This window comes from Hyla sarda, chromosome 10, assembly GCF_029499605.1.
Source record: "Hyla sarda isolate aHylSar1 chromosome 10, aHylSar1.hap1, whole genome shotgun sequence".
NCBI classification, from domain to species: Eukaryota; Metazoa; Chordata; class Amphibia; order Anura; family Hylidae; genus Hyla; species Hyla sarda.
Genome location: NC_079198.1, coordinates 2,506,369 through 2,517,446, shown reverse-complemented (window position 1 = coordinate 2,517,446; position 11,078 = coordinate 2,506,369). Strand labels below are relative to the sequence as shown.

General features: G+C 40.2%; 1 long non-coding RNA gene across 1 annotated transcript; it reads left to right on the top strand.

Annotated features, from left to right (window-relative positions):
* The first annotated feature begins 2,260 nt into the window (after positions 1 to 2,260).
* LOC130294461 (uncharacterized) lies at positions 2,261 to 6,373 on the top strand. Its single transcript, XR_008848504.1, has 3 exons — positions 2,261 to 2,735; positions 3,787 to 3,928; positions 6,248 to 6,373. It is a non-coding gene; the product is annotated as an uncharacterized LOC130294461 (long non-coding RNA).
* The last annotated feature ends 4,705 nt before the right edge of the window (positions 6,374 to 11,078 follow it).

The following is an 11,078-nucleotide window of genomic DNA, read 5'->3' as shown; positions in this document are numbered from 1 at the left end:
TTAACGCTTAGAATGGAGTTAAAGGTCACAATGCCGGTATCTATTACCTATTTATTTCATTCTTATCACTTAGAAGTCAAGCAAATCGTTTCCTCATAATCTAAGATCTTTGATGACCTCTTGGAAGACTAATAACATTCTATCATTGGACGGAATGATCTTTAACCAGAAAGGTTATATGTTCTAGTCTCTATTTAAAACCCGGCACTTATCCTGTCTTGTTAATGTCACATTGAAATAAAATAACAACATCAACTTCAGAAAATCACAGCAAAATGTCAAAGTTACTGCGACACCCTCGCAACGTGTGAACACAGCCTTTCACAGCCATACACACAGCGCCACCAAGTGGCAACCACTTGAAGCATATCATTTTTTTTTATAAACCTGTTAGCAAATTGTGGCCCCTCCAGATGTTACAAAACTTCATCTCCCTGCATGCCCGGACAGCCAAAAGCCTGTCTGCTTTCTCCAGAGGATCCACACTGTCCCTGAAAGGTAAATCAAGACTTTTGTGCAGTCGTCTTCAAACTGCAGCCGTTGGCTGTCCGGGCATGCTGGGAGTTGAGGTTTTGCAACATCTGGAGGGCCACAGTTTGAGACCACTGCTTTAGAAACATTAGTAAAGATTTGTAACAAACGTTTAGCAACATTTGGAGGATCACAGTTTGAGACCACTGCTGTGTAGGGTGGCAGAAAGCAACGGGGCTTTGTCATGTACTGTACAGTAGGAAAATGCTTCCGATAATTTATCCTATAGGTTTCTACCAAAATAAAAAGGAAGGGCAGGTAGGTTCATATTATAATAAATAAGGTAATTTAGATAATACCAAATGCCCCTCTGCACCCGCCATATGTCAGGAGAGGTAGAAACATTCAGCAGGGAGATATTCACATGTGACATTTAGTATCGTTATCTGAAGGAATCCATGTGATGGAGCCTCTGATACACTCCATTCACCTCCAGAGCTGCACTCAATATTCTGCTGTTACATCATGTCTTATCCTCCATTCACCTCCAGAGCTGCACTCACTATTCTGCTGTTACATCATGTCTTATCCTCCAGAGCTGCACTCACTATTCTGCTGTTACATCATGTCTTATCCTCCAGAGCTGCACTCACTATTCTGCTGTTATATCATGTCTTATCCTCCAGAGCTGCACTCACTATTCTGCTGTTACATCATGTCTTATCCTCCATTCACCTCCAGAGCTGCACTCACTATTCTGCTGTTACATCATGTCTTATCCTCCAGAGCTGCCCTCACTATTCTGCTGTTACATCATGTCTCATCCTCCAGTCATCTCCAGAGCTGCACTCACTATTCTGCTATTACATCATGTCTTATCCTCCAGTCATCTCCAGAGCTGCCCTCACTATTCTGCTGTTACATCATGTCTCATCCTCCAGTCATCTCCAGAGCTGCACTCACTATTCTGCTATTACATCATGTCTTATCCTCCAGTCATCTCTGGAGCTGCACTTACTATTCTGCTGTTACATCACATCTTATCTTCCAGTCACCTCCAGAGCTACACTCACTATTCTGCTGTTACACCAAGTCTTATCCTCCAGTCACCTCCAGAGCTACACTCACTATTCTGCTGTTACACCAAGTCTTATCCTCCAGTCACCTCCAGAGCTGCACTCACTTTTCTGCTGTTACATCCAGTCTTATCCTCCAGTCACCTCCAGAGCTGCACTCACTATTCTGCTGTTACATCATGCCTCATCCTCCAGTCATCTCCAGAGCTGCACTCACTATTCTGCTATTACATCATGTCTTATCCTCCAGTCATCTCTGGAGCTGCACTTACTATTCTGCTGTTACATCACATCTTATCTTCCAGTCACCTCCAGAGCTACACTCACTATTCTGCTGTTACACCAAGTCTTATCCTCCAGTCACCTCCAGAGCTACACTCACTATTCTGCTGTTACACCAAGTCTTATCCTCCAGTCACCTCCAGAGCTGCACTCACTTTTCTGCTGTTACATCCAGTCTTATCCTCCAGTCACCTCCAGAGCTGCACTCACTATTCTGCTGTTACATCATGCCTCATCCTCCAGTCATCTCCAGAAATGCACTCACTATTCTGCTGTTACATCATGTCTCATCCTTCAGTCATCTCCAGAGCTGCACTCACTATTCTGCTGTTACATCATGCCTTATCCTCCAGTCATCTCCAGAAATGCACTCACTATTCTGCTGTTACATCATGTCTCATCCTTCAGTCATCTCCAGAGCTGCACTCACTATTCTGCTGTCACATAAAGGAGAGGTAGAAACATTCAGCAGTGAGATATTCAGATGTGACATTTCGTATCTTTATCTGAAGAAATCTGCATCTCCAGGATCAAGGTTCCGGAGCCGCTGCTCCTCTGTGCGCCGCCGAGCTGCCCGTAACGCCATTATCGTATTCTTCTATTTTTCTCACTGCCATTTAATGTGATTTTTTTCTTATTTCTATTTGACGCCGCGGCTCTGCAGACATGTCAATCTCCACGGGCTCAGATCTGCGATTCCATGTTGGGAACTATGAGAAAAATGAATTTTAATGGGAGAGTATTGACTTTTATCAGGGAAGGCGCGATGACATCCTGAGACGGCGCCGAAAAGACGCTTCAGTGGGGACTGGATAGATGCGGCAGGTTTACGGCGAGGTGATGTGTTCATCAGGGCTTAATGCAGGAATATGGAATAATAACCCTCAGCATCTCCCGCAGATGAATGTAAGGCACCAGTGACGGGGGAGGCGGCCATATTGTACTCCATTATATACTCCAGTATAAACATGTACAATATACAGTTATACCATATACAACATATATATATATATATTATACTCCATTATATACTCCACTATAAATATGTACATTATACAGTTATACCATATACAACATATATATATATTATACTCCATTACATACTCCAGTATAAACATGTACAATATACAGTTATACCATATACAACATATATATATATATATATATATATATTATACTCCATTATATACTCCACTATAAATATGTACATTATACAGTTATACCATATACAACATATATATATATATATATATATATATATATATATTATACTCCATTACATACTCCAGTATAAACATGTACAATATACAGTTATACCATATATAACATACCATATATATATATATATATATATTATACTCCATTATATACTCCAGTATAAACATGTACAATATACAGTTATACCATATATACCATATATATATATATATATTATACTCCATTATATACTCCACTATAAATATGTACATTATACAGTTATACCATATATATATATATATATATATATATATATATATATATATATATATGTTATACTCCATTATATACTCCACTATAAATATGTACATTATACAGTTATACCATATATATATATATATATATATATATATATATATATATATATATATATATATTATACTCCATTATATACTCCAGTATAAACATTTACAGTATACAGTTATACCATATATATATATTCTACTCCATTATATACTCCAGTATAAACATGTACAGTATACAGTTATACCATATATATATATATATATATATATATATTATACTCCATTATATACTCCCTAAATATGCTCTCTTCATTGTATATCCTTTGGATAGGGGATAAAATGTTTTAGCCCGGAATACCCCTTTAAAGACTCTAGAGTGGACTCTCATAACACCACCAGACTTGATTCCACCTCTTATGTTAATGTTGATCGTTACACTAACAATTCTTTTTTAGGGACAGGCAGTGGTTCCGCAGGAGACCCACCTGACGGAGAGGGCGTAGACATGGAAGGACCCGTAAAAACATGAGCACAGAAAGCCCCCAAAGCTGCCCAAATGAAATTACCATTCAAGAAGAAATAATACCATTAAAGACGGTAAATATTTCATCTGTGCATTTAACTGACCGACAGCTATCCTTGTTATCTAAGGGCCTTCGCTTCTGTCCGTCTGGGGATATGGATTGGTTCCAGCTTGAATTGGATCTGATCCAGTTCTTCAGACGGCTGAAGCTTAAGGTATGGTTTTACCAAAATCCCAAGCAGTTAGTACCACATGATCGGGAGAGTGTTGATGGATTTGCTTTTACAGATGTCAATCTTAATATCTTATATAGTCATTTTCAACCTGTGGTAAATTCGAGTGTCCTTGATACATACTGCCAGCTGGTTAAGCAAGAAATAGAGATTATTCGCACCTCTACAGATTCATGTTTTCAATCGAATTTGTCTAAAAATGAGCAATTGGCCCTAAATGACCGGATCCATGACCACAATTTGGTGATGAAGCCGCTGACAAGGGTGGAGCCATTGTAGTCATGGATCAGAGTAAATACATTCAGGAGGCCAATAGACAACTTGCTGACACAGCTACCTACCAGGTCCTGACAAGAGACCCTACTAAGGAGATCAGAGCTAGGATCCAAAATATTCTTGACCAAGCCAAACAAGAAGGAGTGATTGATCAGGCACTGTATGAATTTTTGTATGTTAAGTTTCCTGTGATACCAATGCTTTATCTACTTCTGAAGATACACAAGACGCTGGAGGACCCCCCCTCGGCACCCCATCGTGTCAGGTCGGGGGTCCTTGACCAGCACCTTGTCTATTTTCATAGATCAACTGTTACATCCATTTTCCACACGGGCACGGTCATATATTCGAGATACAGTTGACTTTTTACAAAAGATTGCACAGATGGACCTCCCAGAGGGTGCTGTAATTGCCACACTAGATGTGGTTAGCCTGTATACCTCCATCCCACATGATGGAGGTATACAGGCGGTAAAGAATAGTATTTGTAACACCTTTTCACCAAGTAAAACTGCTTTTTATCGTTAACCTGTTGGAATTAGTTTCACGTAACAACTATTTTCTTTTTAAATACACTTTTTATCTTCAGATAGCGGGCACGGCCATGGGCACGAATGTGGCACCTACGTATGCCAATGTGTTCATGAGGAAGATTTTGTTTATGTATCCCACCACTCCATCCATGTGCTGGGGTGGTTGAGATATATAGACAACGTGTTTTTGATTTGGTCCGGATCCATGGAAGAATTGAATAATTTTTATACATATCTTAAGTCAGTAAATGAACATATTAAATTTACTTTAACTGCTTCATCTGAGGGAATACATTTTTTGGATCCCGAGCTGTGCATTGATAATTAGAGATTGGTTACAAATTTGTATACCAAGCCAACAGACTTTAATTCTGCCTTACATTGAAGAGTTGCCATCCATGCCCAATGCATGCGTTCTCTCCCCATGAGTCAAATGATGAGGGCGAGACGCATCACTGGCATGGAGGGCGCAATAGAACCTGAACTAAATAAAATGATTGAGAATTTCTCTAAGAGAGGCTATCCACGCAATTTGTTGACTGAGTGCAAATCTAAAGTTATGGCTATGGATCGTCATAAACTTTTATATGAACCAAAAAAATAGATTCACAGACTCTCGAGTAACTTTTGTCTCTATATACGGCAATCTATACTGAGGGATATCTGGAGTCCACAATAGACACTGGAGGATGTTGGGGACTGTTTATGAGCCCTCCACTATTATCCTATCCAACCTAAAAGATAGATTGGTGAAGCCAGATGTGTGACTGAAAAGTAACCACCAAAAATATTTATCTGTAAGGAACAAGGGATCACACCCCTGAAGACAATGAGTTAGTTGTATACACATGTTTAAGGGCCCTATCTTTGTCCATCCAATGACAGGGAATGAGTGTAGGTTACTTCTGACCATGTCGTCTATGCTTTGACGTGCCCATGTCGTTTGGTGTATGTGGGGGAGACGACATGGGACGCCAAAACTAGACTGAATCAACATCGCTATTCAATACGGAACGGTAGATTAGATTTGCCTGTTTGCAGACATTTTGTTGAAGCGAAGCATAAGGAAAGGGATCTAAAGTTCTTCTTATTGGATCATGTCCCCCCATTGAAACGGGGGGTGATCGTAATAACAAATTACGACGTCTCGAATTAAAGTGGATATTCAAACTTCAATCCTTACAACCCCATGGATTGAATATCGACCTTACCTTACGTACACCACAAATATATAGAGCAGAACATGTTTTACTGGTATATCCATTACGTTATATGTCACCTGAATAGGAGAGTACATCTGTGACCTTTTACAAGTATTATCTGACTAATAGTGTTTTTTGTCTTTTTTTAGGTTGGTGAAGGTGTGATGGCTGCACTTTAGGTTTCACTCACTATAGTTATTTCACTAACACATATCCTGCCATGGGGGGTTAGATGATCATTTTTTTCTAAATTGTAGGAGCCCAGTTATGTGATTTTTATGAATAAAATTACTTTGTAATTTACTTTTCCATTTTTCTTTGTTTTTTTCCTTTGGTATTTGACATTTATGAATATGCTGACATCTTGTTTGATGCCCCTGGATAAGAGTTTCCCCACATGCATGGTGATGGATATTTGGTGAGCACCCCCGTATTTAACGTGATTGCCAAGCCAGAGCTGCTCCGAACCTGTTGAGAGTTGCACTCACTATTCTGCTGTTATACCATGTCTTATCCTCCATTCACCTCCAGAGCTGCACTCACTATTCTGCTGTTACATCACATCTTATCCTCCAGAGCTGCACTCACTATTCTGCTGTTACATCATGTCTTATTCTCCAGAGCTGCACTCACTATTCTGCTCTTACATCACGTCTTATCCTCCAGAGCTGCACTCACTATTCTGCTGTTACATCACGTCTTATCCTCCAGAGCTGCACTCACTATTCTGCTGTTACATCATGTCTTATCCTCCAGAGCTGCACTCACTATTCTGCTCTTACATCATGTCTTATCCTCCAGAGCTGCACTCACTATTCGGCTCTTACATCATGTCTTATCCTCCAGAACTACACTCACTATTCTGCTGTTACATCACGTCTTCTCCTCCAGAGCTGCACTCACTATTCTGCTCTTACATCATGTCTTATCCTCCAGAGCTACACTCACTATTCTGCTCTTACATCATGTCTTATCCTCCAGAGCCGCACTCACTATTCTGCTGTTACATCATGTCTTATCCTCCATTCACCTCCAGAGCTGCACTCACTATTCTGCTGTTACATCATGTCTTATCCTCCAGAGCTGCACTCACTATTCTGCTCTTACATCATGTCTTATCCTCCAGAGCTGCACTCACTATTCGGCTCTTACATCATGTCTTATCCTCCAGAACTACACTCACTATTCTGCTGTTACATCACGTCTTCTCCTCCAGAGCTGCACTCACTATTCTGCTCTTACATCATGTCTTATCCTCCAGAGCTACACTCACTATTCTGCTCTTACATCATGTCTTATCCTCCAGAGCCGCACTCACTATTCTGCTGTTACATCATGTCTTATCCTCCATTCACCTCCAGAGCTGCACTCACTATTCTGCTGTTATACCATGTCTATCCTCCAGAGCTGCACTCACTATTCTGCACTTACATCATGTATTATCCTCCAGAGCTACATTCACTATTCTGCTGTTACATCATGTCTTATCCTTCATTCACCTCCAGAGCTGCACTCACTATTCTGCTCTTACATCATGTCTTATCCTCCAGAGCTGCACTCACTATTCTGCTGTTACATCATGTCTTATCCTCCAGAGCTGCACTCACTATTCTGCTCTTACATCATGTCTTATCCTCCAGAGCTGTACTCCCTATTCTGCTGTTACATCATGTCTTATCCTCCATTCACCTCCAGAGCTGCACTCACTATTCTGCTGTTATACCATGTCTTATCCTCCAGTCATCCTCCTGCTGTATCTAAGCATATGCTGTGTGATATATTGTCATGAAGCACACAGCACTACAGCTCGCATCATATTCGCTCCTGATATAATCCACCATTAGGGTACGTTCATACGCGCGGAATTACAGCATATTTTACGCTGGTGAAGGCCCCGCTCTATGCTGGCTTTACATGTGCCTGCTCGTAGCGGCAATACGCAGTATACTCGCACATCGCAGGAGCTCTCTGCCTAGCTCAGAGCAGGGAGAGCGGCCGCGATGTGCGAGTACGCCGCGAACATCACTGCACTGTGTCTACTGGTAGCGGTGTATTGCCACTACGAGCAGGCACATGTAAAGCCAGCATAGAGCGGGGCCTTCACCAGCGGATCCGCAGCTAAATACTATATTATAGCAGTGATGTCATACAGGGGGCGGGGCTGTGATCACATGTCATTATATTACTATTATATTATATCAGTGATCTCATACAGGGGGCGGGGCTGTGATCACATGTCATTATATAACTATTATATTATATCAGTGATCTCATACAGGGGGCGGGGCTGTGATCACATATTATATTACTATTATATTATATCAGTGATGTCATACAGGGGGCGGGGCTGTGATCACATGTCATTATATTACTATTAGATTATATCAGTGATGTCATACAGGGGGCGCGGCTGTGATCACATGTCATTACATTACTATTATATCAGTGATGTCATACAGGGGGCGGGGCTGTGATCACATGTCATTATATTACTATTATATTATATCAGTGATGTCATACAGGGGGCGGGGCTGTCATCACATGTCATTATATAACTATTATATTATATCAGTGATCTCATACAGGCGGCGGGGCTGTGATCACATGTCATTATATTACTATTATATTATATCAGTGATGTTATACAGGGGGCGGGGCTGTGATCACATGTCATTATATAACTATTATATTATATCAGTGATCTCATACAGGGGGCGGGGCTGTGATCACATGTCATTATATTACTATTATATCAGTGATGTCATACAGGGGGCGGGGCTGTGATCACATGTCATTATATTACTATTATATCAGTGATGTCATACAGGAGGCGGGGCTGTGATCACGTCATTATATTACTATTATATTATATCTGTGATCTCATACAGGGGGCGGGGCTGTGATCACATGTCATTATATTACTATTATATCAGTGATCTCATGCAGGGGGCGGGGCTGTGATCACATGTCATTATATTACTATATTATATCAGTGATGTCATACAGGGGGCGGGGCTGTGATCACATGTCATTATATTACTATTATATTATATCAGTGATGTCATACAGGGGACGGGGCTGTGATCACGTGTCATTATATTACTATTATATCAGTGTTGTCATACAGGGGCGGGGCTGTGATCACATGTCATTATATTACTATTATATTATATCAGTGATGTCATACAGGGGGCAGGGCTGTGATCACATGTCATTATATTACTATTATATTGTATCAGTGATGTCATACAGGGGGCGGGGCTGTGATCACATGTCATTATATTACTATTATATTATATCAGTGATGTCATACAGGAGGCGGGGCTGTGATCACGTCATTATATTACTATTATATTATATCAGTGATGCCATACAGGGGGCGGGGCTGTGATCACATGTCATTATATTACTATTATATCAGTGATGTCATACAGGGGCGGAGCTGTGATCACATGTCCTTATATTACTATTATATTATATCAGTGATGTCATACAGGGGTCGGGGCTGTGATCACATTTAATTATATTACTATTATATTATATCAGTGATCTCATACAGGGGGCGGGGCTGTGATCACATGTCATTATATTACTATTATATTATATCAGTGATGTCATACAGGGGGCGGGGCTGTGATCACATGTCATTATATTACTATTATATTATATCAGTGATGTCATACAGGGGACGGGGCTGTGATCACATGTCATTATATTACTATTATATTATATCAGTGTTGTCATACAGGGGCGGGGCTGTGATCACATGTCATTATATTACTATTATATTATATCAGTGATGTCATACAGGGGGCGGGGCTGTGATCACATGTCATTATATTACTATTATATTGTATCAGTGATGTCATACAGGGGGCGGGGCTGTGATCACATGTCATTATATTACTATTATATTATATCAGTGATGTCATACAGGGGGCGGGGCTGTGATCACATGTCATTATATTACTATTATATCAGTGATGTCATACAGGAGGCGGGGCTGTGATCACGTCATTATATTACTATTATATTATATCAGTGATGCCATACAGGGGGCGGGGCTGTGATCACATATCACTGATATAATATAATAGTAATATAATGACATGTGATCACAGCCCCGCCCCCTGTATGACATCACTGATATAATATAATAGTAATATAATGACGTCATACAGGGGCGGAGCTGTGATCACATGTCCTTATATTACTATTATATTACATCAGTGATGTCATACAGGGGTCGGGGCTGTGATCACATTTAATTATATTACTATTATATTATATCAGTGATGTCATACAGGGGGCGGGGCTGTGATCACATGTCATTATATTACTATTATATTATATCAGTGATTTCATGCAGGGGGCAGGGCTGTGATCACATGTCATTATATTACTATTATATTATATAAGTGATGTCATACAGAGGGCGGGGCTGTGATCACATGTCATTATATTATATCAGTGCTGTAATACAGGGGGCGGGGCTATGATCACATGTCATTATATTATATCAGTGATATCATACATGGGGCGGGGCTGTGATCACATGTGATTATATTACTATTATATTATATCAGTGATGTCATACAGGGGCCGGGGCTATGATCACGTCATTATATTATATCAGTGATATCATACATGGGGCGGGGCTGTGATCACATGTCATTATATTACTATTATATCAGTGATGTCATACAGGGGTGGGGCTTTGATCACATGTCATTATGTTACAATTATATCAGTGATGTCATACAGGGGGCGGGGCTGTGATCACATGTCCTTATATTACTATTATATTATATCAGTGATGTCATACAGGGGAGGGTCTGTAATTACATATCATTATATTACTATTATATTATATCAGTGATGTCATACAGGGGGCGGGGCTATGATCACGTCATTATATTACTATTATATCAGTGATGTCATATAGGGGGTGGGGCTGTGATCACATGTCATTATAGTACT